At 35.1% G+C, this 26,978-nt stretch overlaps 1 long non-coding RNA gene across 1 annotated transcript in view; it reads left to right on the forward strand.

Moving 5' to 3' along the window:
- LOC134484508 (solute carrier family 53 member 1-like) overlaps window positions 1-26,978 on the forward strand; it is a 108,915-nt gene that overhangs the window by 57,640 nt on the left and 24,297 nt on the right. Inside the window, exon 4 of the long non-coding RNA XR_015647321.1 lies at window positions 5,871-5,950. This is a non-coding gene — a long non-coding RNA (solute carrier family 53 member 1-like). The remainder of the gene's footprint in view (window positions 1-5,870; window positions 5,951-26,978) is intronic.

Here is a 26,978-nt window from a genome sequence, read left to right on the forward strand (position 1 = left end):
TTACTTTAGATTGGTTTTATTGGAGGTCTTTCTGAGGAGATTATTAGCTCTTAGTAACAAATGCCCACAAATATGATACTGTGCTATGTTTATTATTTTAAATTAATAATACCTGGATTAGGCACATGCTGGAAGAAGTTTCATCCACTATACTCCTGTCTGTTTAGAGATTGGATATACCAAAGATGAAAAGGGTTATCTTCGGTTCCTTATTGAATTTATTTAAATAAATGAATGTTTTAAAAAAGAAATATTAAAGAATATAACCATAACTGAACAGATTTTTGTCACAGATTATTGTTTTGTTCTCAGTATAGAGTTATTTCATTAAAGAGTCATGCATATTGTTAGTTTATCTGAGCCATTCATCACATTAAATCATCCAATAACCTTCAGCATGTTCAAGTTATCAACATCTATATTGTAACATGTACCAAATTTCAACTTTATTTTCTTTTCTGCTCTATTACACATTGATGCCATTTTTTCTAGTATTTACCATGGATTTATAAATAAACCTGCTTATGTAATCCACTCAGAGTAACGTGTAAATATTCTTCAACAACTTTCACTCAATATGAAAGTTCAGGTCTTTTACACTTTTTTTTTACAATTGCATGAAGCACTTCCCTGCATGAGGTCTTCTACAAACTCTTCTTCTTTTCCACAAGTGTTCCTCCTATGCTTCCTGTCACATAGACAACTTTCAGTTTTAGGTCTGAGAAGAACCAGCACTTTGTAACAACTTTGTTTTTCTTGTCTAAAATTTCATTGAAACAAACTGTTGGTACATAATTTACTAGGGGAAAAATAGATCATTTTGGTTTTGGGGATTTAGCTCATTGGGAGAGTGCTTGTCTAGCAAGCTCAAGGCCCTGGGTTCGGTCCCCAGCTCCGAAAAAAATAAAAAGATCATTTTATTATCTCATATAACGAGCATTTAAAAAATGATTGATGTTGAAAATAGTACTGAAAACAGAGAAGGGGATAGTGATCACATTTGTGACAGAGAAATAATAGTTACCTCTACGAGAGCAATGTTAGTAAAGATTAAAAGTGATTCATCATGAATAATTTTCATGATAGCATATGAGGATCTATTAGAGACTTATATAGTGATAGGATTTGAGGTAGAATTCAGAGCAGGGTGGAAATTGATGGTTGATTTGAACAGGGATAAAAAGTATGATGTTATGCATTTAAGGAACAAAGACAATATGATGGAATAATTTGACAGATTGATGTAAATGAGGTTAAGTATTTCATGTTTTTATCTACCTGGGTGGAAGTGTCAAATAGACATTTTATTTTAAAGATTATGTCTGACATATCTCCCTTAGGTATTAAAATATGAACAAAATTCACATTTAAAATTTTGCTCCATATTAGAAGATATTTTAATCTTTCAATACTAATTATTTCATAATTGATGATTCTGAGTTTGTGATATTTGTCTACTTATCATCTGTGATCTTTCATCAATGTAACTATGCATGTATGAATGTATGTATGTATGTATCTATATATCTATATATCTTTCTATCTATCACTCTGATCTATCACATATTGAAGTCATTTGATATAGTTTCTACCTCACATAGGTCTAATAGTATCCTGAAATTATATCACATGCTGGAAAAGCTAATTAGTTATGTCTCATGCTAAAACATATATACAGTCACATAACTAAAGTAAATATTTGTGTTTTTATGAAAAAGATAAAAAAATTGATAGCAAAAAAATTAATGACCCATATTGAATCTATTTTCTGAGCAGTACTTTAAAATGAATCAAAATTAATGAAGCAGCTTTTAAAATTCTTGAGTCCTGATGAATATATGAGAAAAATTTCATAATATTAGAAAATAGAGTGTATTTGTATGTTACATATATATACACAAATTCACATACAAATATATATATATATATATATATATACTCATGTGGCCACATACACATATATACATATACACATATATAAACAAGTATACAAAATATAAACATATGTCCTTATGTACACATACACATATATACAAATATACACATACATACATACATACATACATACATACAAACATACATCTATACCTACATACATACATGCTTTTACAAAGCAAAATCCTTGCTTTAAAAGAATTTGCCTAGGCATGACGTATATGGTTTAGCCAAATAAGAGTAAAATGATGTTATTGCTAAATGGTTCTGACTGAGTACTCATTTCTGCTGGTTTAACATGATGATGGTTCTACCAATCTGACTTCTATGTACTTGGGGATTAAAATGATGTCCTTTGCTACTCTAACTCAATCATACACTTTCTCCAAAAATAAGTCATTCCTTATCCCTACAACTAGATGGCATGTGCCTTTAACCACACATAATAGGAGAATTAACAGAAGAGCCTCATGTCTTACAAACATTATTTTATAAACTTGCTTGAAATCATAGTTTTGATAATTATCATTTTGACCAAAGGCACCATCAGGCTTACATATTCACCTTTTTCTAACTAACTGTATTTTATTTAATACAACGGTAAGAATAAGTTACTGCTTTTGAGGTGGTTTTAAGAGTTTGCAGTACCATTACAGATCATAGATTGTAATTGTTTTTAAACTTTTTATATTGGAAACATGGTCAAAGGATCTACACTGTCTTGATTTTTCTCCTCTCATCACATATTGAATTACCCATTTCAACATTAGCAGCAATAGGTGTAAATGATTGGAATAGCCTCTATCCCTCTGAGGAGAAAATGATGCACAGGATTACTCAGCTACAGTAATATATTTGTAGCAGCAACAAACATTGCCAACATCTTATATTGTTCCAATCGAAATCTGGCTATGCAGACTAAGAGAAACAAAGAAAGCAACAGCAACAATGTTTGTGGATCTTGAGTCTCTGCTGATCTTCAATTCCCTGAGAGAAGCACAGCATAGAACTTCTCTCTGTCCAGGTTACTGACAGAAGCCTGGCTGTCCTACTAGGTTGTGCCACTGCTGCTGTTTCCTGTTTGTTATGACAACTCTACAGAACTGAACTAATAGTGTATTCATGAAATGTTTGCTAATGGAACAAGCTACGTATTCCAACTTGAGAACAAAAATTTTGCTTTCCAGAAATCACAGATGGGAGTTGCTCCAATGAACTTTTCTAAACAGGGCCACCACCCACAATCCACAATACCCCCCATCCTTTCTTTTACCTCTGGTTGCTGGAGGGCTACAGGGATGTTAAGCTTTTAAGAGTCATCGGCAAATATTGATATTTGGAAAAAATTAAGTTTATCTTGAAGAATTATGAGCTGTGGGCTATCCTTGGGGTGTAATATCACTCAGGCATTTGACGTATGCTACATGGAACGAACCTGAGGATGCCAAGTTAACAGCAAAATGACTGATATTTTCTGGTGCTGCATATATCAATGAATATAAAGTTTTTTATCAACAGTGGTAAGAAGCAGGAGGTTTGGCGTCTGGGAGGAGAGAGAAGGAAGATGGTTACTATGTGTAAAATGCATGGCATCTCAGCTCCATAAATTCAAAGAGATCTGGGTCAGAGAGGGAGTGACAGGCACACACCAGAGATACTGAGCACTATATCAAAAGTGGTAAAATGCTAAGTTTTTTGCTGTATATATTTTGATACCAAACCAAACCAAAGAAAACAAAAACAAAAACAAAAAAAAAAAAACAAATAAAGAACCATGATTGTGTATAAAGATCTGCTGGAAGTAATTTCTCTGAGGCTATCAATATTCAACACTAAGTAAATAATCTAAAATAAATGATGACCCACTCACTCATGGAGCTGGCCACCAAGTAATATTGGCAATAGTCTTTTGAAACAGCACTGAAACCCATGGCAAGTGTTCATTGCACACTATGTGGAAAATATTTGCATGCTTTTTTTTTTCAGTGTGAATCAAGCTCTGGTTGCATGTGTTCATGCATTTGTATGAACATTCAGCTTCCTGAGGTTCAGGCTCACTGACCATTATTTTCCTGATGCAAGGACAGCACTGTCAGCATTGAATCATAATAAGCTGTTGTCCAGTGAATGAAGGAAGTGAGGGACTAAATACCAATCAAAGAGTACACATGGATGCATCCATGACTTCAGCCTCATATGTAGAAGAGGATGTCATTTTTCCGGCATAAATAGGATGAAAGGCCTTGGTCCTATGAAGTCTGGTTTCCCTAGTGTTGGGGAAGGCCAGAGTGTTGAGGTGTGAGTGGACAGGCAGGATTGGCAGCAAACTCACAGAAGCATGGGGAGGGTGTATGGGAAAGAGGGGAACCAGGAAGGCTATAACATTTGAAATGTAAATACATAAAATATCCAATTAAAAAAGAAGGACATGAGTGAGAAAGGAACAGGAGGCTAACCTCAAAGAAATGAGAGCTTCTAGATGATGGCTTAAGTTAAAAGATTCAAGAATCTTCATTATGTATGAAAGACAAGGGTCAGCAGACTATAGCATTTCTTGTTCTTAAAGGAAAGTAATTGAAATAATAGTTCCATTTTCTTATATGAACACACAAACTCATTGGAAAGAAAAATAGACAGTTGGTATTATTGGTTTTATTGGTTAAGAAGAATTGGCATATCTTCCAACATAGCTTAAAACACTCTCAGAAAGATTTTTATGGGATAAGACAGCAATAGAGAGTATTGGGTCAGTGTTGGGATACATGTATCTTCCATGTATTTTCAGTCACATACAAACAGCTTTTTAAACTGTGAAAATATAAAATTATTAATTGATTGAATGAAATCATACGATTTTAATTCCTTACATGAAGCAGTACTGTTTTTGTATAAGACTTTCACAATTAGAATAATATTACGAGTTGAATTCATTTAAAAAAATTTTAAAAGTGCTGTGGTATAGTGATGGAATACAGCATCTAAAATCTTACTGTCTGGGATGGAATACTGGCTCTCCATTATCTAATCATAAATCAAATAAGAATGTAAAGAGACAAGTGCCTCTGAGAAAACACTCACTATAAAATATAAAATGCCTTATACATTCAAAAGAATACTATAAATATTTTAGATCTTCTAAAAGGACATAAGGATGATCATTTTAGACTGGGTTCATATTGCCATACAATATATTGTATTTAAATTTCAAAGCTCACACGTGTGAAGTTTTGTTGGTCAGAACTGTTTTCAAGCTATAAAGCTTTAATTTTCTACCTGACTTACTGCTTTAATTCTAATTGATTGATTTTTATTGCAACATTCTATGTTGCCAAATTTTTGTCTGCTCTGTGATAGCAACAACCATTTGTGTGCAGGTGTATTTGTCAAACATGTAGAACCAGAATAAATCTGTTGTGCCATGGTGAATGGAATTACAATAGGTAAAGTTTATATGATATATTTTGATATTAAGTACATGCATAAAGAAACTCTGTAGTACATATATTTTTGCAAAATTGATTGTAAATATTTTGAGATAAAAATGTAAGAGCATGTTATTTGAGAAAATGAGAAATCCCCATTGGCAAAATGCAAAAAAAATTAAGATACTCATTCTGAATTGCAAGGGAATGCAAAATCACAATTAACAAGAGTAATTTGATGGGATGGCTATTGTGTATGTAATATTTCTATGTCACAAAATTTTACCCTTATATTAGTACTCATTTGTACATTAAAAAACAAAATAACCAAACTGAATTTTTTTCTTGTACGACAGTTTAAAAAGAACCCAAATGCTATCCTTTGAAATTCTTTTAAAACTTATTTTCCATTAGATAAATATCTCCTTTAATTAGAGTAGAATGACTTTTTTCTATAAAACTTTTGCTAACTTGAGACATGCAAAAATGAATTTTCCTTTCTTTTTCCAAAAGCCAATACCAGCGTACATGAAGAAAGTCCATAAGTAGTGAGAAAGATCATTCCTGAAGTTCTTCAATAATCGTTTCCTTTTGTAAGTGAAATTTTTCCAAGTGTGTGAAAATTAATCTAACTATTGTCATTTCCATCAGTAGATGTAGAAAAAACAATGATATAAAAAATGGAATTCACTGCTACAGTAAACTCATTAAAGGTAAACCATTCCTGCAAGCTACAGAAACTTTTCCAAGCAATTCCAATTGAAATTCTTACACAAATTCTTTTTATAATATATGTAGTAAACAAAACACTCCCATACAAACAGTAATATCTTTGGACTTAAGTTCAAATTAAATTCAAACTTTCTCTCTATATAGAGTCTTATTCATTAATCTATTATTACTTTGGAATGAATAAAAGATAATATGGATTGTGTTGGGTAGCAGGCAGCAATCAGAAGGCTCAACCTCTTTGTGGTAATCTAATAGATATGAATTGCATTACTCCATGAATGTTTCAGCAAGATTCTTCCCTTTTCATATTCCCAGTCTTTTGATTTGTTTCCAGATATCACGGATCCCATAATGGTTGGACTAAAAAGGATTCACTATGTCATGATAGTAAACTTAGTCTTAGAAATTCCCTGTTAGTTGCTACCTCTTGAATAAGGACGTTTGAATCAGATCATGCAACTTGAATACACAGAGATGTCATCCCTGCCAAAATCATTGCAGAAAATGGAATTTGAAAACAGAAATTTTGAGTACACATTCAGCAATATTTATAAAGTCCCATATCAAGGAATGTACAATAAGAAAGTAAAATACAGTATTCATTCAATTGAAGGTCTGTTGGGAAAAACTTGCATTGGAAAACAGAGAAAACCTACAAAATTGAACTGTATTTCATGAAAAGTACCTGGGAATAAAAAATTATTATTCAGAAGAATCTTCTCTACTCCATGTTACAAGATCTTTTCTATCCATTCCAAGCCCTTGAATAACATATTCTTTAGAGAGATGGAGTACATAAAGGTTTCCACTGAATCACAGGAGACATACCATGAAAGGGCACCCTCAAATCTAGTCAATGTGAGGAAAGCTGTTTAGCCAGTAGGGCATGGCAGTTCTCAGTGACATCATGATGAGGATCTGCCTGAAAAATATCTTGCAAGCTGGAGAGCTTTATCTTCTTCTGTGATGTCACAAGTTTTGTCATGATTGCATCAGCCTCTCAGGTATTCCTTCAGAACCTCTAAGGTTTAGTAATTGTCATATAATTCAGTGTAAACAGCTATTAGGGAGTGAAAACAAAGAGGATGAAGAGATCAGAAATGGGGAGAAGGAAGATGCCTTTCTGTCTTGGTCTAATAAAAGGAAGAAAGATGTGTGCTTGGGAAAGCTCAGTGACTCCTTGGTAAGGGTTGAGTGGTATTGCTGAACAGAAAACATTGATTTTAGCCTTCCACATGGGGGATTCAGGAGCTGGGGTCCTCTCAGAAGCATCTGGATATCTCTGTTCTTATGGTTCCTGGAAAGCATAGAGTTTATATCATTCATTTCTTTATTCCAAAAGGAAAGTGTTGGGAATGGCACAGTTTTTCCCTGAGAGCTCATGGCCTTCATTCTTTTTGTCCAAATTAAAAAGGTCCCACAGAAGAATGGAAAGACAAGTATTGTGTCCTCAGCTCAGAGTAAACTCCTCCATGCTTTGGATTCCAAAAGTGCAGTTTCTATCTGACTCTGATATTTGGGAGAGAGAAGTGCTTCTAGTTGAGACTTCATCATCTCTGTCTTTCCAATAATATTACTCTGAATAACACTTTAGATTTCTGAGTCAATAGGCATGATTAGGTGACAGTTTTCTTATCATTTATATCATTCTTTTATTTACTTTTTGGCAAATTTTAGTGGTTTCTTAAACTGGATATTTTGATATTTACATGTAAAATAATATTTTCTTTCTCATTTTCCTTCACATAAGATCCCTACATATTCACTATCCCTTCTTTAACCAGACTTTCTGTCCCTTGACAATCCCTTGAACTAGAAGATAATCCTAGGTTGTATCAAGGCCTTCTCCTTCCATTGGTGCCCATCAATGCCATTCTCTGCCACATATTCATTTAGGGCTATTGGTCTGTCCATGTAAAGTCTTTGAATATTGTACTAGTACCAGGAAGCTCTGGTTCATTGGCAAAGTTGTTCTTATGGTGTTGAAAGCACCTTCAACTCTTGCAATCCTTTCTCAAAATCTACCAACAAGAGGGCAGTTTTCAGTTCACTGCTTTGCAACTAGCATTCACTTCTGTATTTGACATGCTCTAGCTGTGTCCCTCAGGATCTATCTACATCCGGTTTCTTGGTGGCAAATATATATATATATATATATATATATATATGTATATATATATATATATACATATATATACATACATATATATATATATATATATATATATATATACATATATATACATACATATATATATATATATATATATATATATATATATGTATGTATGTATTTTTGGTGACTCCTACAGTATGAAGTTAGGTGGAATTTTAACATGGATTATGCGCAACTAGGTGAAGAAGGTAGAATCCACAAAGGCATTGCAAAATAGACTTTCTCCTGTTCTTATGAACCTATTGAAGTTGAGGTTTCACAGGTCCAGAAGCCATTCTTCTTTCTTCCAATCCTCCTCTATCTTATGTTTGGTCTTAAGAAAGAATCATGGTAAAACATCCTAAACCCTTAAATATGACCGTGAGACACTGGAATGTAGATATTGCAGATGATATCAAAAGCGACTAAAGAAGAGAATTCTATGCTCCATGTGGTCCTTTGCTTTACTGATATCTGGAAATTTTGGATAAAATAGGATTTCAAAGTTTATCATTTGTTGTCGGTACACCATATTTACACTGTTATTCTCAGTCTGTAGCTGTGCGCCTTTGTTGAGAAATCATTGCAAAAAATGGAAGTGGAAATCCGAATTTTTAAGTACCCATTCGGGAACATTTATAAAATCACCTATCAAGGAATATACAATAAGAAATGAAATACAATATTCATTCAACTAAGGGTCTGTAGAGAAAATACTGGCCTTTGGAGGACAGAGAAATCCTAGAAATTGAACTGTATTTCATAGTAATGAACCTGGGAACAAAATATTATCTAGGAGAATCTCTAACATCCCATGTTCCTAAATCTTTTCTATCCATGACAAGTCCCTGACCAAATTTCACCATTCAGAGCATGTAACCAATAACGAAGCAAAGAACAGTTTGCAGCTTTAGAGAGATGGAGTTCATAAAGGTTTCCACTGTGTCACAGGAGATATACCAGGAAATGTCACCCTTGTATCTGGTTCATGTAAGAAAAGCTGTTCAGCATATAGGCTGTGACTAGTGTCAGTGACATCATCATTAGGCCCTCCTTGAAAACTCTGTTGTAACCTGGAGATCCCTAGCTTTTTCTGTGATGTCCTAAGTGTTGTTGTAACTGAAACTCCCTTTCAGATATTCCTTCAGGACCTCTAGGGTTTACAAATTGGCCTGTAATTCAGAGTAAACAGCCATTTGAGAGGGAGAACAAAGAACATGAAAAGATCAGAGAAGGGGAGAAGGAAGTTGGTCTTCTGTCTTCGTCTAAAATAAAAGGAAAAAATATGTGGTCCTTGGGAAAACTCAGTGAGACCTTGGTATAGATTGAATGGGAATGCGGAAGAGATAGCCTTGACCTGAGTCTTCCACATCAAGAGCTGCGAGCCTCTCAGAAGCATCTAGACTTCTCAGTTCCTATGGCTTCTGGAAGTCAGAGATTTTATATCATTCATTTCTTTATTCCAAAAGCCAAGTGTTTGGAAAGTGACAGATATTTTCTTGAGAGCTCATGGCATCATTCTTTCTGTCAATTATAAACAAGTCCTAAGTAAGAAGGGAAAGACAAGTATTGTGTCCTCTGGTCAGTGTAAACTTCTCTATGCTTCGGATGCCAATAGTGCAGTTTGTTTCTTATACTAATGTCTGGGAGAAAGAAGTGCTTCTAGTTGAGATTTCAACATCTCAGTCTTTCCACTACTATTTACACTGACTAACATTTTAGATTTCTCAGTCAATTGGTGAGATAAGCTTGCAGTTTTCCTCTCTTTTATTTCTTTAATTTTTTAATTTTTTTAGCAAAACTCTCAAATCTCATCCTGGGTGATGATGTAGATTAGACCCATTAGATGAAATGAAGAATTAGAAAAAATCTCCTGATGATGAAAGTGGTAAGGAAATCATATTGATGTATCATAAATGCAGTGCCAAGAGCAATATTCAGTCTAGTCTGGGGAGATGCTGCCTTCATCAGAGACCACAGACCTTTAGTGGAGTATGACTCAGTACTAAACTGGGAAGGGAAAATTATGGTTGATATTGTTCTAGTAGATCTCACAACATTAATAAGTGTTTCTTCCAGATAAATGAGTGATTATTGTAAAGCAACTCCCGGAATGAACTTATGAGACCCACCATTAGCCTGTGAAATAATGTGTTAAAGAAGAAATCTGTGTCTCTCCAGGGACAAACTGTTGCTTTCAAACCAACAGTAAAGTGTCCATTCTATGAATGATACATAGATATATACACATTATAACAGGATGGACACAGAGTTTCTTCAGGTCCATGAATGAGGTATTCAGCAGTTGACCTGACTCAGCAATAAAGGTAATTTTTGCCAACTCTTGAGACCTGAGCTCCTTCACTAGGAGCCCCATGATTGAAGGAAAGACCAAACTTCAGACAATGTGTCTCAGATTTGTATTTAGTTCAAGTTTCATGGGCTTGGTCCTCAGAAGGAAAGACATCTTGTTTTCCAATTCTTGTTTATCCTATAATCCTTCTCTCTGATGCACTCATGCAAATAAATTACTGTGCATTTCACTGATAGGTTATTATTGCTATTTTAATTCTCTTGCCAAGAACTATAGAAAATAAGAATGACTGTATCAAAGAATCATATGAAAATCAGATTAAGGGAATGTTGCCATTGAAAATTTGTAACTGAGCTGAAACTCTTACTAGAGACAAACTCCTGTAGAAGGTCTTCTATAGATACCTGGTGTAGTAGTTGTTGTTCCCCAACTAACGGATGAATTTCTCTCTACAGAGGAATCAGACTAGTCACAATGATCACAGACTATGGACCACATAATTTAACAATGGCTGACTATTTGTAAAGTCCTAGAATGTTTTATTAGTTTATTAGTCCAATAGGCTAGATGTCTCATCCATCTGGTCATTGGTATATGGATAAATATTCAGTATGTAGGTTCTAATGTCTGTGAGGGTTTGGTAGCAATGTAACTGCAAGCAGGAAAGGGTAAAAGCTTCTTTCTTCCATGTTTTCTATGGGGATTCAAATAGAATGCATGGTTAAGAATACATTGGTATTGCCATTCTCAAACAGACCAGTATCTTCAACTAAACATTCTTTTCTGGGAAGATGCACCCTGTCAGCATGGCTCATGTGTATGTGAACTGCAAGATCTTGTGTGGGAAGGCAGTCCTGTTCATCAATCCCAATTACCCCTATTACAGAAATATCCAAGACTTCCTCAATCAACTCCTTTACAAACATGGTCTTCTGAGATTTGAAGACATTACATCTACTAACAACACCAATGGGATTCAAGATTACTTACAACAGCTCACTGGAGAGAGAATAGTTCCTTGGGTTATTATATGTAGACAAAGAATGCATAGGCAGACACAGTGATCTAATCTACCTGCAACAGAATGGGGAGCTGATGATGTGCCTGAAGCAGATTGGAGCTCTGCACTTATAAAAGGGGTGGCAGTAAAAGTCCATGCTAACAGGAGACATTCAGCCATCCTGAAGCCAGGCAGAGAGTTGATGTGCGTCACAGAAGATGTCAGCATTTTCTTATGATTGACATTTTCAACAAATTGGCTTTTATTCTATTACTCAGTGCAAAAATCGGTTGCTGTTTGCCTCAAAAATTGTGGTAGGGAAATTTAAGGGGCAACAGAAGTTTGATTATTCAGTCTTCTTGTGCTGACATGTCTCTACCTCTAAGTCTATGTTCCACAATCCAATGCATTTAAATCTACAGAGAATCAGTTACTGTTTCTCTACCATGCTGATCTGCTGAAGTCATTTTACAGAAGTCCACCTCCTAGTAATTATTAAAGCAATGAATATTGTGAAGTTGTTTATGATCTACACACAGGCCTTTCACACCCCAACATGTACCATCCCACTTCGGCATTTGCAGCTCTCAGCCAGTGTTCTCAATCTATCCATCCTACAACCCACAGAAGTCCACAATTGTATGAGGATGCTGTTTGAAAAACAGATTAATAGATATATTATAGTTGTTCTTCACTGTACCCATATTAACACAGACGGCAGAGCATATGATGCATTCAGCTCTGTTTGTAGTGTTTAATTGCCCATAAGGTCCCAAACAGTTGTGAGTTGATTCTATCAGAGTACCAGCAAGGTCAAATATGAAATGCAAAATTTCAGAACTCTCCTTCCAAGACTGTTTGTGAAAGAAGTTGTTTGCAAAACACTGTCCTAATAAATTTATTACATTCTCACTTTGATATTTTGCTTTGATGTCTTGAAGTGATGTTTATTATTGATATGCAGGTCCCCTCTATGGTCTCCAGTGAGAAGGATTCATTCCTCAAATGAATGTATCTGCAGATGCCTGAAAAAATAAATGTAACAATTAGATCTTGATAAAGTTCTAGGTTAAAGATGCAACATCCTACTCCAAAGATCCATATAAGAAATACATTTGACCTTGACCTTATGCAGAAATTTGACACATATTCCCTCTGTCCTTGGAGTTTAATTAATCTCAGATGAATAATTGACAACCAAGAATAGCCTTTAGAATCATTTTACCCTCTTCACTAATAGTTTTGAGCAAATGGAACACTAAAAGATCACAAAGAAGAAATGGTTATAATCAAAAGATACATGTGGTTTAGCTCTAACTCTCATGGTCAAGTGACTTTGGACACGCTCATTATGGTCATGGATTGCTCTCATAAGACTCTGCAGGGGGTTGTTGCTACTGCCTCCCTTTAAGCTCCAGGAAGACCAAGCCACCAGAGCTGATCAGGTTCCCTTAGAATGCACTTGAAAGCCACATACGCTGAGGAACTTTTGATGTGTTTTAGCTCTATTTTCAATTTTTTTAAGCCTCTACCAAACAGCAAGCTACCCTTTTTACTCCCTACTCAACACCTCTAAATCTGCCCTAGCTCAGTTGCTCAGTTGACATTAGTCATTGCTCACCACCTCAAGTATGCTCTAATCTTACTGTGTTTCTAACATCCTGCCTGCTACACCAATTGCCACTCCATACTAGATATCACATGACTGGTAGATCTTACTCCATCTGAAGTACTAAATCCTTTCTCCACCCTGTGTCTACTAACCTGACTGCAGGAATACTAGATATCCACACAACTGCTTGGCCAAGAGCTTCTTTATTGAACTATAGAGAATCAATTTGGGAACAGGACAGTGTTCAGTGTTCGCAGGAAGATTCCCGATCTAAGAATCAAAACGAGACCATACAAGACTCAATCCATGTCTCTGGTTATGGAAGGGAGATAGAGCAGTTAGAATTTCAGAGTCGAAATTCAAATAATTATAATATATATGTAGTATTAATTATGCCAGTATAAAAGGATCCAAGAAAGTGGAAATGGGTAACATTAAAGGCAAAAGAAAAAACAAAACAAAACAAAACAAAAAAAAAAAAACATACTATAACCAACAATGTGGACCTGTCAGAAAGGCTGGGCTTTTTCCGGCCATCTGAATTTGTACTTGAAATTCTTCCGACCAATTATTGATCTCTGCATGTAGAAAAGAATAAAAAGAAAAAGAAAACAAAATAAAATAAAAAATCAACAAAATGTAACAATAAGCAAAAGCAAAAGCAAATCAACCCCATTTCTAAAAAAAGAAGATCGAGTAAAGATTGTTTGAGGTTCTCATCTTCAACTACAACTACAAGCCAGCAATAGCTTTCAATGCAAAAATTATTCATTATTTTATTTGAATCTTCTCTGTTTGACAAAGAAACAAGGTTTATACGATGCAAAAACAGGAAACAGAAACAAATCATACTGTAGAGCTCACCACTGATATTACTATGGTGACTGTGGGCAATGCGGAGAATACGTGTTTGACAATGGGTCTTGTGGTTTTCTATATGCTGGCAATATCTATGACTCTGATATGAGTTAGAGTCATCAACAAATCATCACTAAATGAACTGCTCCTTGTCTTTGGAGCACAAGATGTGGCAAACACTTGACTGACTATGATTTGTAATTTGGACCTAGCATCTGTAGTAAAGCTAAGTCATCTGATGGAAAATCCTCCACCAAAACACTGGATTGTCAATGTTGTTGCCAGCCAAAAACCATGTCCTGAGTCTATCCTGCAATCTCCAGAAGAGGTTTCAAAATGTCAAATTTCACAATATTTTATTTGTGGCTTTGTCTTGTTGTCACTTTTTGTTTTAAATAAAGTGTGATTTCTGGTATAATCCTTCTAATTTCTTCCTCATATAGAACTTCACTTTTGACCTCAAATTCCATTCATGAAGGGGTACTCTTATCTTTTGTTGGCTAAATTTTCTATTTTCCTTTTATGGCTTGCTGTGATTGCTTATTGTGGCTGTCTAAATGATGCATTATTGAGCAACTGACTCCATCAGAATGGCTTGTAGGCATCAGTATTTTGCATTTTTTTGATGGGTACATGATATTTGGGGATATTGCACACTGTGGATGGTACCCACACTAGTAAGCTGAGGAGGTTATAGAGAAAAGGTAGCTGAGCAGATTAGTAAGCAGAGTTCCTCTTAATTTTCATGCTGCTTCCGTGTGTCCTTTTCTTGTATTCCATTATGAACTGTAACTTGTGAGGTGAAAAAAACCTTCAATTTCCTACCTTGGCACTTTTATGATTACTATAACATAGTAGTACTAACAGGAACATTTGGCATTTTCTGGAGATCTGATCTGATAGTCTAGACTCCTGTTGCTATGTAACCTCACCTTTTAAATCAATAAATAAATCCTGGACGCTCCAATCCTTTGAAATATTCACTCTGCCAACAACATCACACTGTGTATGTAACCCTTACATTTTTTAATCTCATGATATTTTTCCTCCCTCTTTGTTTCTCTTTAAAATTATCTCATAAGCATTCTAGCACTTTGCACTTTAAAGTTGTCCTCTGTCCTATAGTAGAATAATTATAGTCAAATTCTTGAGTTTCATATAAGTGGGTGATTTATTGTAGTAAAATTTTCTAATCAATATTTATTGCATTAGCTTTATTAATTAATTAACAATTGACATTATTATATTATCTACTTATACTTAAAAGTATAAAAGCTTTAATTTATTCAAGTCTTTAAGGTCCTTCAGAACATCAGCTGGAACATTTCCATATATATTCTGGATGGATCATAATTACTTCATATGTCTTCTAACTAATAGTATGCTTTATAACTTTGCTAATCCAGGGTATTTTGTTATGTATTTTAAGAGTGTTTCAAGTGGAATATTTCCCTGATTTTTCTCCCATTGCTTGAAATTGGAAAACAGGAAAGATAATGTGTTCTGAGTATTCACTTTGAATTCTACTATTTATGAATGTATTTTCAACTTTAAGAAATTTAATCTTTTAGAGAACAATTGTCGCTATTCAGGATCACTTCTATCTGATTCATAGTGGTCTTTGCATTTTAAATATTTTTATCCACAATATTTAATTTTATATTTTCAGGTTATTGTGAGGGGAATTTTACCCATATTTTCTCACAGTATGGTTTGTATTGGCAAAAAGTAAAGCTAAGGAATTTTGTGTGTTCATATGATGTTCTGCTTTTATGACCCTATTTTTCAGTCTTAAGAGACTGATACATTTTTAGAGTTTTTAAAATGGTATCACAACATCTGCAAATGAGAACATTTTGATTTCTTCATTTTTCATTTATATTCCCTGGATCTTCTTCAGTTGTCATATTGTTCTAACTAAAATTACAAAAACTATAATACATAGGTATGAAACCAGTGTATATTCTTGTCTTCTCCTGCTTGTAGTGGAACTGAATTTGATTTTAATGTTTTTAGCAAGATGATTTTGGTAGGCTTCTTGTACCTTGCCTTTATTATGTTGAACTATATCCTCCATACTTACAGCTTCCCCAAGACTAATCAAACTTGTATGTCTGGGATTTGAAGAAAGCTTATCTGGTTGAAGATTATTTATAATGTTCACTTGAATCTGTTCACAAGTATTTTATTGAGAATATGTGTGTATAGGTGTAAATTAGTGTGTAATACTCTCTCTTCCTCTCTTTGTGTCAGTCGTCTGTAACTTTTTCTCCCTCTCTCATTACCTTCCCTTTTGCCTCATTGTCCCCCTGTCTCACTCTCTCTCCTTATTTTCTCTGTCATTGTTAGATAATACCAGATTCAAAAATATAATTTTAATGTATTCAATCCTTTTCTCTACTTTATGAAATAGTCTTAGACACTTTAAATGCTATTTAAATGTATATTCATTTCTTTTCAACTGAATACATGTGGTCCTATGATATTTGAGGTGGGAGAAATTAAATACCGATTCTATGTAATTGTTTAGTATAGAGCTGTTTAAATTATAAAAAATGAGCTGATTTAATATTGATAAATCGAATACATATAGTATTTACTGTCACTTCCAACCCCGACCAGCAGGAAAGGAGTGACACCCCACATTCTTCTCAAAGCAGTATATTCAGGAACCCTTTTGTCTGCAAGCATGAACAATGCCTTCATCCAGCCCCTGAGCCCACTCCCTTATATCCTCCCTCAACCACCTCAACCGTCCAGTCTGCGTAACCTCCATTCATAGGTCCACGTCACATGGCCTGATCTATCCTCATCGTGCGCCTGGGCAGCTCTCACGATTGGGCGTGGCTTAATTTAAGGTGCTAGTCTTGAAACTCGGCAGCAGTCCCGGGCTCCATCTTGGGATTGCCGCTACACCCGCTCCCCACAATAAATCACGAATGCTTTAAAATATATTCTAGATTTTGGACTGTAAATCTAAATAATCTGTGTTTTCTCCATGTTTCCTATATTCTCTTTCATTTTATTAATTCAAACCTTTCATTACCTAACATGGCCAGAGGTTATGACAATCTTGTTAATACTTTCCAGGAGTGACCTCTTCCTTTCATTCATTATATAGTTGTCTACATTTTATTGATTTCAGCCATAATGAGTTGGATATGCATGTTATACCCCAAGACTAAAAAGCCATCCTGAAACAAGGTGCTAAGAGACTGTAGGTGCCCAAATTGTGGGTGGGATCAGACATAAAGAGCGTCGTCTGGATACAAGAATTGCTACTCTCATGTGACATAGCAGGTGTGGTTTCCTGCACAGCTTCAAGCCAGTCACAGTCCAAAATGCAGTATAAATGCCTGAAAGCTGTTACTCCTAACTGACACACTATGGACAGTTAGTGTCTTTTGTTGGAGGATTGAAAAATTTTTTGTAAGGGATTATCATGGGATTATTAAACAGTATTTTAATGTAGAAGTTACAGAAAAGTAGGATTCAAAGAAATAGAGTGATGTTGACAAAATAAATGGGTAAATTGTCCTCAAAATACTTTGGTGGAAATTCTCAAAAAATTAAACAATTAAAGTATATTCTACAATTATATGTACATAGATTATGTTTTATGATATAGGGATGTTTCATAAAGTGACCTTAATGAATTTTCTTAGCTACAACAGATCTGCCAATTCTATGAGTTTAATGGGAGCACATTTTATGATTTGACCTTAGCATATTTAAATTAAAGTGGCTATTTTCAAAAATACTAAGCATTGGTTACATGTACACGTTGAGCAATGAGCTTCTATAAACCAAAATAAAAAACTAAAGAACTATATATCAAGGAAAAAGAATTAAATTGGGCTACATATCTAAACAAAAAAATTCACAATTGAAGAACTGAAATCAATAAGAATCTAATGGCAAATATGTACCATCCATATACATTATGGAAATGCAAAACAAAATTATTCTGAGATTTTTTTCATCATTTCAGAAAACCTAGGTTAATAACACATGAGCCAACTTATCTTTACTGTATAATGGAGAGAGGGGAGCATTCCTATTCTCCTGGTGGGAAGGCAAAATTCTATAACAACTTTTGAAACCAATATGATGATTCTTCAGGAATATGGAAATGGATACGCCTAATGATATAACTCGAGGGTATATATCCAAATGTTGATTCATCCTATATAGAGACCCTTCATAATGTGGAAATATTCAAGTTCTTCCTTAACAAATGAAGACATAAAGAAAATGGATGCTTTTACAGATCGGAATAAGGAAAGCATGGAATTTTCAGGATAGGAATGGATCTTGTGAAAGTCATCATAGATGAGGTAATCCAGATCAAAAAGAAAAAATGGGATACAAATTCGCTATAATCTGAATGTTAATTCTCCAAACTGTGTATCTGTATGACCAGTTTAGTGTAAGTGTCAAGGGACATGGTCCAGACTGTCTCCATTTTGGGAAGTACAAATGTACTTATGGATTGCTGAGGGACACAGTCAGGAACAGGAATGTCAAATGTGAAGAAACAGAGGGCGACAATGGAGGGATTATAGAGAAGTACAGCAAAGACTGAGAGACATTTGAGGCATGGAATGGAAACCTAATGGGATAGAAATACAAAATATGTTTTTTTTTAATTTAACATCGAGGTAACTAAAGATTTATAGCTATAAGGACAAAAGATAAAACTTTAATTTTGTTTATCTTTGTTAAATTTCAATACTAAGTAATTTATAAAAATTATGGATTTCAACTTTCAGTAAACCTGAAACAGTATAGATAATGAATATAAAATCCTTAAGGAGAACAGATGTGAACATCTCTATTGTAAACATAAATATCTTATATTATAAACAGTATGTGTGTAAAATAATCTCTTCGTTTTTTTTATATTTTGAATGTCATTGCTCAAACTGGTATTTTTCTTGAATCCCCATTCTGATCCTTTGCGTTTCTAATATGGTGCTCCCCCATCTCCTTGCCACTTCACTTTAGCCCTCCAACATCCCCCTTCTCTGGGATATGATGTCTCCACAGGACCAATTGTCTCCCTTCCCAGATATGGCAAATGAGGCAGTTGTCTTCTCCATATGCTCTACGACCTATGTAGCAGAACCCTTTGACTGACCCAAGTATATTCTATTTGGTAATAAATTTCCTGAGCCTCGAAAGTGTAAACTTAGTGATCCTGTTGTTATTCATTTTAGGCTCAATCCCCTTCAGATCCTTCAGGCATTCCCCTAACTATTCATTTCTGGCTGTCAGGTTCTTTCCAAAGGTTAGCTGTATCTACATCTGTCATGGTCAGGTGATGGTGGAGCCCCTCAGAGGACAGACATATTAGGGTATTATCTGCAAGCACATCTTGAAACAGTAATAAGGCCAGGATTTAGAGGCTGTGGATTAAATGGTTCTTATGGTGGGGAGGTCTCCTAAGGGTCTTCCCTTCAGTCTTTGCTCTGTTTTTGTATTTGCATTCTTGTAGGCCTTGGATATTTATAGGATAAAGATTTTGAACTGTGTGTGCAGCACCATTCCTTCACAGGTGGGCATGTCTAGCTATAGAAGGCAGTCTCTAGTGGTTCTACCTCTTTGCTGCTTGGTATTTTAACTACCATTATCCCATTAGGTTTATGGGAACCTCTTGCATTTCTGGCACCTGGGACTTTCCTGGGGATACCCAAGTTTACCACCCACCACTGATATACTTATTGTCATTTATTCCACTTTTCCTCTGGAATCCTCTCGTTTCTCTTTTCATTGTTGCAACTAACCACACTTTGTCCATCATTCTCTACATATAAGTAAGTCCCCATCCCTCTGCCTTTCATGATTATTTTGTTCTCCCTTCTCAGTTGGTTGCAAGCATCCACAATTTGACCTTTTAACATGTTACCCTTCATGTGATAAATGCTCTGTATAGTGGGCATTCTGAGATATGAGGTAAAATCGACTTGTCACTAAGTTCATCCCATGTTATGTCCTTTTTGATCTCTGTTACTTCACTAATTTCCAGCTACATCCCTTTGCCTACAAAGTTCTTGGTGTCCTCATTTTTAATACCTGAGTTGTGTTCCTTTGTTTAAATAAAGCACATTTTTTTCTCTATTTATTCCTCAGTGGAGTTGAGGTAAATCACGTTTGTTTCCAGTATTCGACTATTGTAAGAAAGGCTGCTGTGAACCTGTTCAACCACATGTCCTTGTTGTATGTGGATCAAGTTTGTGTATATTTGTTGAAGTGAGTGGTAAAGCTGGGTCTTCAGATAAAGCTATTTGCAATTTTCTCTGAACCTCCACATTTTTATCCAAAGTGGAGTAGTGTTCCACTTTGTCTACATCCTAGCCTACTCTGCTACTGCATCAGTTTTTTTATCTTAGTCATTCTGATTGGTGTAATATAGAATCTCTGGCTCATTTTGATTTGCCTTTTTCTGATAACTATGGATGCTGAACATTTCTTGATGTCTTTCTCAGTTATTGAGATACCTCAGTTGAGAATTCTTGGTTTGGCTCTCTAACCAATTATAAAAGTTTTGATATTTGGTTGTCTGGGACAGTAAGAAAGGGGATATCAATATGGAGGGGACAACCACTATAAAAGGTGAGGGGAAGAGGTTAGGCGTGTGGACAGGAAAGATAAAAACAATTGAAATGCAAATAAATACCCAATTTAATAAAAATGGAAAAAGTAATATTTCTCTCCTAAAATCTTACTGTAAAGTAAATATAGCTTTTGAGATTTAAAAAAAATATTTCTTATGGAAATTAAAATTGTATATGCACAGGGAAGGCAAGTGCTCAGCACTATGTGAGCTGGTTATCTGGAGCCTGAGAATTAAACTTGTGTTCTAGATCTACCTATTAGAATATTTGAGGAGTGTTTTTTTTTTTATAATTATTTCTACAAAATAACTGAGCCTGACACTTCTTTGTTGAATATGTCCAATTGTTTTTAGAAAGATACAGAAAAGTTACTTAATCTTTTCGCAAAAATTGTTCCATATATTTCAGCACTGACTCAATATGAATTAGGGTTGATATTATAAGATATTATTAACTTATTGATTTCATATAAAAGCAAAATCTGTACCTGGCTGTTTATTGCCTCTTTTTATCTGTTTTATTGTATGAAATATCAAAATCTATATTTGCATCCCATTATCATTTATTTAAAATATTAATTTCATTGACTGTAATATGGCCCAGATGCAGTGGAAAATGAGAGGAAAAATGATGACTGCTGAGAAGCGTTCAGTCTCCTACTTGTGAAGCTTGGCATATATCAAAATCAGAAGGGTAGAGTGACTAAAAGTCATATTTAAAAATGAAATAATAACAAATGGTGTATATGTTGTGAAAAAGATAAGCAAGCTTCATATTTAAGATTTTTAATATTTAAATGGGCAAGTTATTTTAGATTGCTTTTATTGGAGGTCTTTCTGAGGAGATTATTAGATCTTAGTAACAAATGCCTACAAATATGATACACTGCTATGCTTATTATTTTAAATTAATGATACCTGGAGTAGGCAAATGCTGTATGAAGTTTCATCCACTATAACCCTGTTTAGAGATTGGATATGTCAGAGATGAAAAGGGTTATCTTTGCTTCCTTATTGAATTTTATTTAATTAAATGAATGTTTTCAAAAAGAAATATTAAAGAATATAACCATAATTGAACAGATTTTTGTCACAGATAATTGTTGTGTTCTCAGTATAGAGCAATTTCATTAAAGAGTCGTGCAATATTGTTACATTATCTGAGTCATTCATCACATTAAATCATCAAATAACCTTCAGCATGTTCAAGTTAAAAACATCCATATTGTAACCTGTACCAAATTTCAACTTTATTTTCTTTTCTGCTCTATTACACTTTGGTGCCATTTTTTCTAGTATTTATATGGATTTTTAAATAAACCTGCTTATGTAATCCACTCAGAGTCACTTGCAAATATTCTTCAACAACTTTCACTCAATATGAAAGTTCAGGTCTTTTACACTTTTTTTTTACAATTGCATGAAGCACTTCCCTGCATGAGGTCTTCTACAAACTCTTCTTCTTTTCCACAAGTGTTCCTCCTATGCTTCCTGTCACATAGACAGCTTTCAGTTTTAGGTCTGAATAGCACTAGCACTTGTAACAACTTTGTTTTACTTGTCTAAAGTTTCATTGGAACAAACTGTTGGCACACTATTTATTAGGGCAAAAATAGATAATTTTGGGTTTGGGGATTTAGCTCATTGGTAGAGTGCTTGCCTAGCAAGCGCAAGGCCCTGGGTTTGGTCCACAGCTCCGGAAAAAAAAAGATAATTTTATTATCTCATATAACAAGAACTTATAAGTATCAACCAGTTTGTGGGAATCTTCCATGAATGTTTCACCAAGATACTTTCCTTTTATATTCCCAGTCTTTTGATTTGTTTCCAGATATCACGGTTCCCATAATGGTTGGCTTAAAAAGGATTCACTGTCATGATAGAAAACTTAGTCTTAGAAATTCCCTGTTAGTTGCTACCTCTGAATAAGGACATTTGAATCAGATCATGCAACTTGACTCCACAGAGATGTCATCCTTCTCTAGTTAGCATTTGCACACTTTTGTCCAAAATACCATGTGTTAGCTAGAGTTTCTATTGCTGTTATAAAATACCATGACCAAAAGGAAAAAAAAGTTGGGAAAGAAAGTGTTTATTTTAGTTTACCTTTTCTTTTTTAAAATTTATTTAATAGAATTTTACAATCCAGATCTCATCCCTCTCCCAGCCCATATTCTGACTGTTCTACATCCCATACCTACTACCCAGAAGCCCATATGAATGAAGATGTCTCCCACTCCACCCCTAGTCTACCAGCTCTCTACACTCCCTTGGAACTCAAGTCTCTTGACTGTTATGTGCATCTTCTCTTGTTGTGTCCAGAACCAGAACTCCTTTCTTAGAGGCCTCATATTAGCTGGTGCATGATGCCTCATTGATGGCACAGTGTCTGAAAAAAAACACTGTGGTCCTGGTTAGTTAACACTGCTGGTCTTCCTACAGGGTTGCTCCCCTCCTCAGCTTCCTCGAGCTTTTCCCTAGTTCGACCACAGGGCTTAGCAGATTCTGTTCATTGACTGAGTGTAATTGTCTGCATCTGACTCTTTCAGCTGGTTGTTAGGTATTTCAGAAGGCAGTCATGTCAGTTCCATTTTGTGAACATGGCAAAGCATGAGTAATAGTGTCAGGCCTTGGGGGCCTCTACTTAATTTGGTTCCCAGATATGGCTGGTCACTGGAATTCCTTTTACTCAGGCTCTTCTCTGGTTTTGTCCCTGAAGCTCTTTCAGACAGGAACAAATATGTGTCAGAGAATTGATTTGTGGATGGCCACCTTATCCCTCACTTGATGATCTCTTTTCCTCATGGAGGTAGTCTCTTCAAGTTCCCTCTACCCACTCCCGGACATTTCACTGAGTCCTGATAATCTCTTACCTCTCAGGTCTCTGGAATATTCTAGAGCCACCAACCACCTCCAACACTTGAGCTCCTGAGGTTGCCTGTTTCCATTCATTCTGCTGACACTCAGGGTTTCAGTCCTACTCTCCACCAATAACTGACCATGTTCCCCTCTTTCCATTACTGTCTCCTTTCTCAACCAGGTCCCTCACTCTTCCCTCCTGAGGTTCATTTATTCTCCCTCTCAAGTGGGATTGAGATTCCTCACTTTTGCAGTTCAGATTGTAAAACTTTTATTTTATTTTCCTTATATAAAAATTATATATTTTTGTTTATATTTTAAATATTATTCACTTTTCCAGTTTTCCAGTCATAAGAAACCTATTCCTTTCCCCACCAGTTCTTCTATAAAGGTGTTCCTCCTCATAACCATCTCTTTTCCATCACCACCTGACATTCACCTCCATTGGGGTTCCAGCTTTGGTAGGCCTCAGAGCTTCTACTCCCATTGACGTATAACCAAGCCATTCTCTGCTACATATGCAGTTGGCCCAATAGTTGTGTCCATGTACATTCTTTGAAGATTGGTTTAGCAACTGAAAACTATAGGTCATTGGCATTGTTGTTCTTATGTGCTTGAAGTCCATTCACTCCTGGTAATCCTTTCTCCAAATTTACTAACAAGAGGTTGGTTTGCATTCCACTGGTTTGCCAATAACCTTCACTTCTGTAATTGGCATGCTCCACCTGGGTCTCTCAGGAAAGATCTAGATCCGTTTCCTGGTAGCATGCACTTCTTAGCGTCATCAGTGTTATGTAGTTTTGTGACAGATTGTTCTTTCTATCTACGTATCTATCTATCTATCTATCTATCTATCTATCTATCTATCTATCTATCTATGTATCTCTTCTCCATTTTTCTATCTATATCTATCAATCTGTCTATTTCTCTCTCTCTATCTATGTATCTATATCTGTATCCATATCTATATCTGTATCTATATCTATATCTATCTATCTATCTATCTATCTATCTATATATATATATATATATATATATATATATATATATATATTTGTATGTATTTGGTGGTTCCTACAGCTATGTGGTTAGGTTGAATTTTAGGATGGATTCTGTGAAACTAGGTAAAAAAAAAGTGGAATCAGGAAATGTCAATGCCAGCCAGACTCCCTCCTGTTATTATGAACCTATTGAAGTTGAGGATTCTCTGGACATCAAGCCATTCCTCTTCCTGCCCATCCTCCTGATTCTTGTGTTTGGCATGAAGAAAGAATCCTGGTAAAAACTCCAAAACCCTTAAGTCTGGTGCTGAGAACACAGGAAGGTAGATATTATAAAACTGATATCTAATGGGACTAGATATCTGCATTATATAGACAATGATGTCCTTTGTTTACTGATGTCTCATAATTTCTGGATAAAATAAGGATTTGGGAATTATCATTTGAATTATGTACACAATATTTACACTGTTATATTCACTCTATAGCTGGGCAGGCTTTATTGCTAATTCATTGCAAAAAATGGAATTGCAAAACAGAATTTTTGAGTACATATTCAGGAATATATACATATAATGTCTCCTATAAAGAAAAGTACAATACAAAAATGAAGTACAATATTCAATCAATATTCAATTAAAGGTCTGTAAGGAAAATATTGGCCTTTGGGAAACAGAGAAAAACTGCACTTCTTAGCTTCATCACTCTTATCTAGTTTTGGTGGCTGATATATATATATATATATATATATATATATATGTGTGTGTGTGTGTGTGTGTGTGTGTGTGTGTGTGTGTGTGTGTGTACACACACACATATGTATGTGCATATATATACTTTTGTTGCCTCCTAGAGCTATTTGGTTTGGTTAGGTGGAATGTGAACATGGATTCAGCGCATCTAGGTCAAAATGTAAAATTTACAAATAACAATGTCAAATAGACTCCCTCCTGTAATTATGAAGGTATTGAAGTTTAGGATTCACTGTTCAAGCCTTTTATCTCTCTGCCCAACTTCCTGCTTCTTATATATGTCTTAAGAAAGAATCATGGTCACACATCTAAAGTCTTCAAGTCTGGCCATGGGAACACAGAAAGGTAGATAGTGTAGTAGAGATATCAAATGTGACTAGAGAACAGAAATGTATATTCCATGTGGTCCTTTGCTTTATTGAGGTCTGGTTATCTTTGGATAAAATATGGATTACTGAGTTTATCATTTGAAATAGGTACACAGTATTTACACTTTTATACTCATTCTATTGGTGGGCCCCCTTTGATGCCAAAATCATAGCAGGAAGTGGAATTGGAAAACAGAATTTTTGAGTACACATTCAGGAATATTTACAAAGTTTTCTATCAAGGAATATACAATAAGAAAGTGGAATACCATATTCATTTACAAAATGGACAGGTCGGAAAATTCTGGCCTTTACAAATCAGAGAAAACCTAGAAAATTGAAATGTATGTCATGGGAATGAACCTGGGAATAAAAATATTATACAGAAGAATCTCCTCCACTTCAAGTTTCTAGATCATTTCTACCCATGCCAGGAACCTGACGAAATTTCTCCATTCAGAGCATGTAACCACAAGTGAAGTAAAGAGAAGTCTCTAGCTTTAAAGAGAAGGAGTACATAAAGATTTCCCCTGTGTCACAGGAGACATACCTGGAAAAAGCACTCTAGATTCTGGTCAATGTAAGGAAAGCTGTTTGCAGGTAGGCCATTGCAGTTCTCACAGACATCATCATTAGGCCTTCCATGAAAAATCTCTTGTATCCTGGAGGGCCCTAGCTTCTCCTGTGATGTCACAAGTGTTGTCCTATCTGCAAATAACTCTCAGATATTCCTTCAGTACCTACAGGGTTTACTAATTGGCCTCTAGTTCACAGCAAACAGCCATTTGGGAGTGAGAATGAAGGGGATGTAAAACTCAGCCATGTCTTGGTATAAAAAAAAAGGAAAAAAAATATGTGAACACTAAGAAATCTCACTGAGTCCTTGGTAGGAGTTGAGTAGGTACTTAGAAGAAATAAAATTAATCTGAGCCTTCCACACATGGAATCAGGAACTCAGAGACTGTCAGAAGCATCTGGACTCCACTGCTTCTAGTGGTTCCTGTAAGTCAGAGAGTTTATATCATTAATATCTTAATTCCAAAAGCCAGGTGTTGGGAAGGGCACTGTTCTTTTCCTTAGAACTCATGACTTTTATTTTTGTTTGCACAGAAGAAAAAGGTCCTAAGGAAGAAATGAAAGATAAGTATTCTGTACTCATCTCAGGGTAAACTCCTTGACTATTTGAATACCTATAGTGCAGTTTGTGTCTGATACTGGTATTTAGGAGAGAGACGTGTTTCTAGTTCATCATATCAGTCTTTCCAATAGTATTGCTGAATCCCATTGCCTGATTGTGATCCTTTAGATTTCTCAGTCAATAGGTTTGATTTGATGGCACTTTTCTTATCTATAA

Source organism: Rattus norvegicus, chromosome Y (genome assembly GCF_021556685.1).
Source record: "Rattus norvegicus strain SHRSP/BbbUtx chromosome Y, alternate assembly SHRSP_T2T, whole genome shotgun sequence".
Classification (NCBI taxonomy): Eukaryota; Metazoa; Chordata; class Mammalia; order Rodentia; family Muridae; genus Rattus; species Rattus norvegicus.